Below are 10442 nucleotides of genomic sequence, written 5' to 3'. Positions count from 1 at the left end.
AGAGATGACAGACGGGTACCGTTTATGAGATTCTATCAACCTGGCTCACTGTTTGCCCAGCCTTGGAGATCCCCTGAGACTTCGTCCCATTCAAATTATGGGCCCACTCAAGCTGTTAACAGTGACTTTTCCATATGAATGGCAGGTCTTGGTTCAAACTTCACAACTTTCTAAGTCTTCTCAAACAAGCAGCAACCTCCCTCAGTGATACCCCAATCCTGTACTTCTTGCTAAGTGGCCCCAGGCCCAGCACTAGCAGCAGCCATCCTAGATTCACATATTGTCTTTACCCGGAAATCTCCAAGCCCAGCACAAGCAGCAGCCATCTCATGGCTTTATAGCTCATGCAGGCTGGCCTTGGTGGGGGCCACACAGGTGGGGTCTGACCTTGGCCTATGCCACCCAGGAGACCCCAGAGTCTCTGCACCCAGTGAAAGCTACAGACCACATCAGAGAGAGCACCACCACCAAACCCCTTCACAGGTGATCCTCAATGGAGGGCAGAGTTAGGTGCTTGGTAGTCACAATCAGTCATTGCAGCTGGCTGGCCTGGGTAAATCCTTCTCCTTTACCTGCCAACAGTGATCAAGGCTCAACTACTAGAAGAGTGTGTACTCAGCCCATGTGAAGGGTGCTCTTTGAGTACCCAGCTTGGGTGATAGGAGAGGCTGTGCCACAGTACCCTACAGGATACCTACTACATTAAATCACACTACCAAAAAAGGGAGTCCTAGTAGCTCTACTTAATACATAGAAGCAAACAGAGAGACTCAGAGAGGCAGCCAAAGTGAAGAGACAAAGAAACATGGTCCAAATGAAATAACAGATCAAAACTCTAGAAAAAAAGCTAAACAAAATGGAGATAAACAATCTATCAGTTGCAGAGTTCAAAACACTGGTTATAGGGATGCTCAAGGAACTTATTGAGGACCTCAACAGCATAAAAAGATCCTGTAAGAAATGACGGATATAGTAGTTGAAATAAAGAACAATTTACAGGGAAACAACAGTAGAGTAGATGAAGGGGAGAATCAAATCAATTAATGGAACATAGAGAAGCAAAAAACAACCAATCAGAACAACAAGAAGAAAAACAATTAAAAAAACTAAGATTGTGTAAGGAGCCTGTGGGAAAACTCAAGCATACCAACATTCATATCATAGGGGTGTTAGTAGAAGAAGAGAAGCAGCAAGAAAATGGGAATCTATTTTAAAAAATAATGAAGGAAAGCTTCCCTCATTTGGTGAATGAAATAGACATACAAGTCCAGGAACCACAGATATTCCCAAACAAGATTGATGCGAAGGGTACAACTCCAAGACACATCAAAATCAAAATGCCAAAGGTTAAAGATAAGGAGAAAATCTTAAAAGCAGCAAGAGAAAAGCAGTTAGTTACCTACAGGAGAGTTCCCATAAAACTGTCAGCTGATATTTCAAAAGAAACTTTGCAAGTTCAAAGGGATTGGCAAGAAATATTCAAAGTCATGAAAAGCAGGGACCTACAGCCAAGATTGCTCTACCCAGCAAAGCCAGCATTTAGAATAGAAGGGCAGATAAAGAGCTTCCCAGGCAAGAAAAAATTAAAGGAGTGTATCATCACCGAACCATTGCTATATGAAATATTAAAGGAACTTATTTAAGAAAGTTCAAAACTATGAAGGATAAAATGGCAATAAATATGTGTCTATCAACAGTTGAATCTAAAAAACAAACTAAGCAATCAAGAAGAACAGAGACAGAATCATGGACATGGAGAGCATTTTGATGGTTGCAAGGTAAGAGGGATGTGTAGGAGAATGGCAAAGATGTGAGGGGATTAGAAGTACATATAGGTAGTTACAGAACAGCCATGGGGACGTAAAGTACAGCATAGGACATGGAGTAGCCAAAGAACTTATACGCATGACACATGGATATGAACAATGGTTTGGGGATTTCCTGAAGGAGTAGGGGGGGTCAGTGCTGGGTAAAGAGTTTCAAAGGGGGAAAATTTAGACAACTGTTATAGCATAATCAATAAAATATAATATAAAAAAGAGTGAGACTAGACGAACTTGTTTCTGATTTTATGTCTAGATAAAAAATTCTGTCTTTTGCTATTTGTATGATGTTAGCTGTATTTTTTTTTTTAATTTATAGATGTCTTTTATCAGTTTGAGGGAATTTCCTTCAGTTACCAGTGTGTGACATATTTTAAAATCAGGAATAGATGCTGTTATTTGTTAATTGCTTTTTCTACACTAATTGAATTGATTTATATGGGTATTATTTTTTGTTTGTAAACATGGTGAATCATACTAATTGATTCTCAAATGTAAATTGACCCACATCTGGGGATAAATGCCATTAGACTGTGATATATTACCCTTGTTATATATTATCAGATTTGCTTTTTAAAAATTGAGTTCAAAATTTCTGCATTTATAATTATGGAGATCATGTATTAGAGACATTCTTCTTTTCAAATATAAGCCTATAGTGTTGTAAATTTCTCCCTGGGTGCTGATTGGAAGTGTATCACAGATTTTTATAAATTGTCTTTTTATTCATTCAACTCAAACATTTTTCTATATATTTAGTTTGTGTCTTCCTTTATCCATGGGTTATTTTTAAAGTGATTTATTTAACTTCCAATTATTTGAGGATTTTCAGGTAAAATTTCAGTTATTGATTTTGAATTTGATTCCATTGTATTAAGAAAACATATTTTGTTATAGTTGAATCTATTACATTGAGAATTTTTTGTGTGTCCTGAATGGGAACTATCTTGCTATATCCTCATTCAATTGAAAGAACATATATATTCTGCTGTTGTTTGTTGGGTGAACTGTTTTTTAAATGTAAATTAAGATGTCAGTTAATAGTATTTTGAAGTTTATCTATACTAATTTTCTGTATACTATTATTTATTGAGAAAGGATGTTAAATTAATTATAATCTTGAATTTGTCTATTTTTCCTTGAATTTCATTACATTTTCATTACCTGTTCTTTGATTCTGTTATCATATATACATACTTGTGACATATTTTTGGTGAATTGACCCCTTTGTTCTTATGTTGACTTAATCTCCAGTGATATTCTTTCTTCTGAAAATTTTTTTACTGTTTAATACAGCTATTCCAGTTTTTTTGATAAGAGCAAAGCAATATTTTCCCCATCTTTTTTATTTTAATATACTTGAATATTTTATTTAAAGTGTACTTCTTCTGAGAAGCATTTGATTGGGTCTGGATTTTACCCAATGCGACAATACCTTCCTCTTCCTTGGGGTATGTAGACTATTTGAATTTAATGTTATTGGTGATATGGCTAGATTATAATCTATCAGCTTGCTATTTACATTTATTTGTCAATCTACTCCTTGTTCTCTTTTTTCAATTTTTATGTCTTCTTTTGGATTAATTGAGAATATTTTTATGACTCCATTTGATCTCCTCAGTTGGATTATTAGGTAGCAATTTTGGATAGTTGCTTCAGAGTTTGTTTACTCTTTCAACTTATCACAGACTCCCCTAAAGAGGCATTAAAACATACTATACATAAAAGTCTTACATTAACACATGTTCATTTCTCTTATCCTAGACTTTGTGTTCATAGTCATATATTTTACATTTACAGTTGTCATAATCTCTACATAATCTCTAAAAGTAAGTACAATCTTACTTTTGTTGATAAAATCAATTATCTTGTAAAGGAATTTAAATAATAAGAAAACTATAGTTTGTATTTACTATGTAGAAAATACAATTTTATGTATTTCTCATGTCTCTGTGCAGATCCTCATTTCTATCAGGTATCACATTTTTTCTGCCTGAACTACTTCCTGTGGTTTTTTCTGTAATGTACCTTTGCTGTTTATAAAGTATTTCTGCTTTTGTGGGTCTTAAAAGTACTTATTTCGCTTGTGTTTTTGAAAGATATATTATCAGTTTTAGAATTCTAGGTTGGCAGTCTTTTCTTTAGGTACATCAAAGATTTGCTCCATTGTCTTTTACTTATTATTTTGCATATGAAGTCCATTTTTCTATTTCTATTTTCTACTGTAAAAAAATTTGTATTCTTTTATTACTTTAAAGATTTTCTTTTGTTCAACCAATTTTGAGCACTTTGACTATGATATGCTGTTCTGAAATATTCTTCATGTTTTTGGATCTTGAGTTTTATTGACTTTTCTTATTTGTAAATTTATATTTCTATCATGTTTGGAAGCTTTTGAGAAATATTTACTCCAATTTCATTTCTGTAAGTCTTCTTTCTTCTTTACTTCTATTATTTTTACTCATATGTTTGAAATCAAAATATATATATTAAGCTACTTAAAGTTACTTTAATGTTTTATTTATTATTTTTAAAAATTCTCTTTTCTTCTGTGTTTCACTTTGGATTGTTTATAATGCAATGTCTTCAAGCTAACTACGTTTACTCAAGTTTTTTTCTTTCTACGTCTCATCTACTTCTAAAACATTCCTGTGAACTTTTCAGTTCACATATTTTAGTTTTTATCTTTAGCAACTCAATTGTAGTCTTTTTTATAGCTTTTATTCAAATGTTTGATAATAGGAAATTCAGTTAATTAAAACTTTCCTAAATAACTTATCTGATAATTCTAATACAATCAATGTCTGTCTAGAAAAAGTCCAGCCATTATTATATCACAAAAACAGTTTGCATGACCTCTATGTAACCCAGCAGCCAAGGCGAGTGGACTAGAATGCGCACATGTGAACAGTGACAATTTCACTGTACTAGTTACTGGGGGCAGGAGACCTTGTTGAGTAAGCATGTATACTGTGCAAATGCCACATTCAAAATGAGTGAGAGAGAAGAGCAATGAATCTGCACCAAATTTTGCATTAAGCTTGAACATTCCTCCACAGAAACTATTCAGACAATTCAGAAGGCTGCAGTTGTGGGCAACTGCTGACAGGCAGCTTTAACATGACGATTTGCCCACTCATATGTCGCATCTTGTGTAGATTGTTGGTGAAACATCAAATCACCCAGATGACTCAGCCTTGCTACAGCCCAGCGACTTGATGCCCTGCGACTTCTGGTTTTACCCAAAACTGAAGTCACTTTTGAAGAAGAGATTTCAGACTGCCAATGAGATTCAGGAAAATATGATGGGGCAGCTGATGGCAGTTGGGAGAGCTCTGTGAAGTTCCAATGTGCCCTCTTTGAAGGGGACTTAGAGTGGTCATGGTCCTATGTACAATGTTTCTTGTATGTTATATCTTCTTTAACAAATATCTCTATTATTTATATTACATGGCTAAATACCTTTTGGACAGAGGTTGTATATCACTTCTGGGTCAGTTTCAGTTAATTGACTTTCATTGTTATATGGAGCATTCACCTGCTTCTTATATGTCTACTAATTTTTAACTAGATACCATCATTGTGATTTTATCTTGTTAGGGGCTGAATATTTTCAATTTCTATAAAAATTGTTGATTACTTGTCTTGGATGTTAACTTGGCTAACTTACTTAGAAATAATTTGCTTGTCTTAGGTCTTGCTTTTTGATTTAAATAGAGCTAAAAAGGAGTTCTCAGTTTAGGAATAATCATTCCCTACTACTTGGGCAAGGAGCTTCTGTCTAAGCAACACTTTAGGAATAATTATACTTCCTAGTTGTCAATAAGCACTCATTTTGGTTCTTTGAGAGCTAAGCACATATTTCTTTCTCCTTTTTGTAGGTGATTCCTTCCCAAACTTTGTATAGGTTTCTCACACACAAGCAATAATCAGTGCTCAGGGGTGTGAAGCTTTCTGGAGGTCTCCAGAGTTCTCTCTTTAAACTTGTTTTGTAAAGTCTAGCTTCCTTGGTTTTACTATCTTCTCATTTGCCTCAGCCTAGAAACTCTATCAACGCTATAATTTAAGGACATTGTTGAGTATATCTCATTTGTTTTCTTTCTCTCAGGAATCACTGTCCTTTATTACCTGTCTGGTATCTTAAAAAGCATTTTAATATTACATTTCTTTTCTTGTTATTCCTTTTTTTGGCTTTTGTTGTCTCATAAGGAGGATAAACTTACTGTCTATAACCCCATCTTGGTTGAAAGCAGACGTATCTTGAAAATTGTAGTGAATTAGGAAAAGATAAATGGAAACTAGATAAAAAAAGAACAAAAGGAATTTACTAATATGTATGATTCTCATGATTACTAATGGATTCATAATGTTATTTTTGTCTTCTTATCTAATCAAGTTCCTTGCGATTCTATTTGGACCTCATGACTTTTCATATTACAAAATTTATCTTTCCCCCCACAAGCTATAATATTTCATATCCACTTGACTTGCTATCTTCTCTCCTCTAAACCTCAGATATTCTTTTGTTTTACCTGGGAAGTTCGTACTTGTCCTTCAGATCTCTCCTCAAACATGTTCTTCTTTGTGATCTCTCATTTCACTTCATATGAAGATTCAGGAACATGTCCCTATATCCTCATATTATGCAACTTACCATATGTAATATAGTTGGCTGCCTCTCTTCTTATTCAATTTTATCTTTTCCATTGCAAGTTGTTGTGTATTTTTTTCTTCCAAATTTATGATGAATGTCAAGAACATTGTTGATTCCAAATAAATGTTTCTTGATTACATAAATGTTTAGTATCCTTGCTGAAAAATTGTGGAAATATCTGAATTAAAATGTGTCAAAATGTAAACTAAAAATATATTTTAAAACAGTTGTGATAAAAATGATCCCTAAGAGCATAAAAATTGAAGGAAGAAGACAATTGACAGCACAAGGGCTACAAATGACTATTTTTCAACTTACTCGTGTGGACAGGCAGGAAACCTTATTCTGAGAAACAGAAAAAAAATAAGAATGAATATGGAAACCATTATGGAGGTGTGATATTGTATGGTTCTAGATAGAAAACAGAAATTCAAAACATAATTCTTAATTTTCTAGTGTGATCTGGCCAGTTTCCTTCCTTTGAGTTCTGTATAATACCTTGTTGAATTACAGTAAAACTTCTTATTGTTCAAATATCTTGATGGGCTATTTTCCTTGAAACCAAAAGAACATTAACTTAGATCATATATGGTGTGTTCTTTCCCAGTAGGCTCAACTTACTTTGGGTTGTATTTTAATCACACTTCCCCTAGACCTTAAATAAAATTAATATAAATTCTAATATACTTTTAATTCAAGAATTTTATGGTAATTATTAAGCATGCATAGAGAGAGAGAGAGAGAGAGAGAGAGAGATCTCTGAGCAGATAGAAACTTTTTTCCTGATAGGATAAACTAGGCAACTTTGAATTTTTTTCTGAGGAAAAACTGAATTACTTCTTGGTGCAGACAAAATCTTAATGTTATTCTGGTAAAGTTCAAATCAATTGTATTTTATGGAAAATTTTCTCATTCTCCATTTTCTTACTCTGAACAGTGTTCTCATAATGTGGTGCACAAATTAACTGATTCGGGACCACATTATAGAATGAAGTTACAAAATGCAAGTCTTTTTCTTAATCACAGGGTTAACTAGATCAGAAGTTTTAAATGTAAGATTAAGACTGCACTTTTCATAGGGGTCACAGGTGATTATTATGCACTTTTGTTATGGAGTAAGTCTATGGACATTTTGTTAATTCTTAATGTATAGGGTGTTAACTATAGAATCTATGTATTATTTTCCTTTTTATCCTTTACAGAACAAGTCCTTATGTTTTTTTTAAATAGTTTCTAGTAATAAGTGTTTTAGAAAGTAATAACACTTATGTGTTATAATACCTTCAACATTGATATATATTTCTGAGTAAAAAGATGTGTTCCTCAAAATTACGATCATAGTACAAACTTTATTTTATTAAAATAAATTTTATTAAAATCCTTGCTCCTTGTTTTGCAGCAGAGATTTTGTAGCTGTATCCTTACTATTCAGAACGTGTTCTTCATGACAATTAATATATGTATTCTTCTCTGTTCAGTTGGTTTACTATTTGTGGCAGAATCACATGGAGAGGTCTACAAAAGAACATGTTTTGTTGAGTCTCATAAATAAAAACCTTTTGGGCTGATGCCTTGGATTTTTTTTAATTAACATAGTTTATATATTTACATATGCAGAGTCTGAGAATCTCTAATCTGAAACATATAACTACAAAATATATTATTTTAAAATTTTACATGTTAACATTCCTTAATTTCAATTTCAAACATTTATTTTATTAATTCCACCTGAGTACAAGTTGCAGTGGTGGAATAACATTCATTTGGAGGGATTAAATTAAGTAGATAGTGGAAAGATGGTCAAACTAAAATGAATGACTTTCAGAAGGCACACCAGAGCGTATCATTTCCTTAGAGGAAATTCCTAGACTTAAATAGGTCCTATAAAGTTTTCTTAAATAAGGAGTACCATCCAATGCACTTGACCTTTAATAACCAAACTCTATATCCAGTAAAATTTCCCAGAGGCTGAGTTTTATTCTCTGTAAGCAAGGAAAATGTCCATTTTATTCAAAGCAAATAAAATTGAACAAATCTTAAAACCAATGTATGCTATGAACAATCTTAACTATAAAGAAATAATACTATAATGAATTTTCAAAAAAAATAGGGACAATTTTTCACACTTTGCAATAGGTGAATGAGAAATAATTATGAGTCTCACAGACATGAAACATAGTTCATTATATACACCTTCCAACAGCTACATTAAACATTTAATAACAGTAGGATACACCTTATCCTTACAAATGATAAATGAGAACATTTTAATATTTCCCTTTATCTGTGATGATTTTTGTCTTACTTGCTAAGTGATAAAAAAAGAAGAAAAAATCTAAACTTGGTACTTTCTTAATCTTTAAAACAGCATTATTAATGAAGACTGAAAACAATTTTACCATCCTTTCAAATATATATGTTTTATAAAACACTATAAGTTATTACATGTATGCAATATTCATTTTAATTATGTTTAAAGATAATTCATATTGCTTATTTTTAATGGAAATGTTTAGAAAATTTTCATTTTTTGTTTAAAAATGCATTTTTATCCCTAGAAAATAAAATTAAGTTAAAATCTATTAGAGAATTAAGTTAAAAAAAAGTCAACCATGGATATGAGCTAAATTCTAAATATTCCTTTCCCTTTCTAATCAAATAAATACAAGGGAAAATTTAACAATTGAATGTTAATAATAACTCTCCTTTTTTGGGGTTCAATTCATATGCACGTTACACTTTGACACATCATTCATTTTCATGAAAAGGAATCAGAAAAAAGGCAACAAGTTAAATAGAAAAGGGCCAAGGAATCTCTTCTCTGGCAAGAAAAAAATAAAACGTGAAAAAGTGTGTAAAAGAGGCACCTCAGCCTCTTCCTACTTTTCAATATATGATGGCTCCTTTGTAGTAGAAGAGAATGCTAAGTACCCAATGCTTAATTTTAATGAGAACTATGTGGTCAAACATACTTAAATCTTTCTGCAAAATGGTAAACCAAGTGCTCTAGTAGTATAGAAAAATAACTTTAATTTTCATGAATTCAAGACAAAGTTCTTTGGGTCAATCACAAATGATTTCTCTCATCCCACTCATATGTAAGAATTGAATATATTCTGAATGAACTATTAAGAACACATTTTTTTCTTGTTCCTAAACTAGCTGCTTGTAGACAATTATTCTCTTTTTATCCTTTCTAAGAATTGTGAACTACGATTTTGATACTCCTCATGGAAGCTGACAGACTATTTTCTAGGATTAAGAAGTGTAACTGTCACATAGTTTTAGTGACAATAGAATATAATCCCCTTTCTTCTCTAACCACACATGCTACCTGCTTTGAAACCTCTATTTGTTATAGTATAATGAATTTACATTCTGGTAATCTTATATTAGAATAGCTATCTCTTCAGTACGAAATAGTCTTTGTCACCCCCAAAAACTCAAGTAGGTCCTCCAGTCTTGGTGGGTCTATGACCGCTGAATCACATAGTACAGAGGTAAGTAGAATATAGATTATGGACCAAAGTTTGCTGGTGCTATTTCTTCAAAATAAAGTTATATTGGAAGACAGCCACACTTATTTACTTGTGTACTATTTATGGATGCTTTAGCTCTACAAAAAGATTTGAGTACTTGTAAATAGATCATCTGGCTAGGGGGGAAAGCTAAAATATTTACTCTCTGGTCCTTTATATAATAGAAATTTTCTCAGTCACTGACATAATAATATTTTCTGTCAATGATATAATATCTCCGATAGTAACATCTCATTACTTAGGTATAGTTCTCTAAAAATATAAAGCCATGTGGACAAATTTGATATTAGTGGGGCAGAAATCAGAACTTGCTTTGTTTTTAGTCTTTCCTCTATGAATAAGACAATGTATATGTAGAAGAAAGTCGGAACTTGTCAGGTTATCTCTTTTGACTTTATTAAAGCATTGGAAACTTGTACGCATGAG

This window comes from Pteronotus mesoamericanus, unplaced genomic scaffold, assembly GCF_021234165.1.
Source record: "Pteronotus mesoamericanus isolate MK-2021 breed Mesoamerican mustached bat unplaced genomic scaffold, CSHL_Meso_final contig_94, whole genome shotgun sequence".
In the NCBI taxonomy this organism is placed as follows: Eukaryota; Metazoa; Chordata; class Mammalia; order Chiroptera; family Mormoopidae; genus Pteronotus; species Pteronotus mesoamericanus.
The sequence above is the reverse complement of the archived record's forward strand: the minus strand, read 5'-3'. Positions refer to the sequence as shown.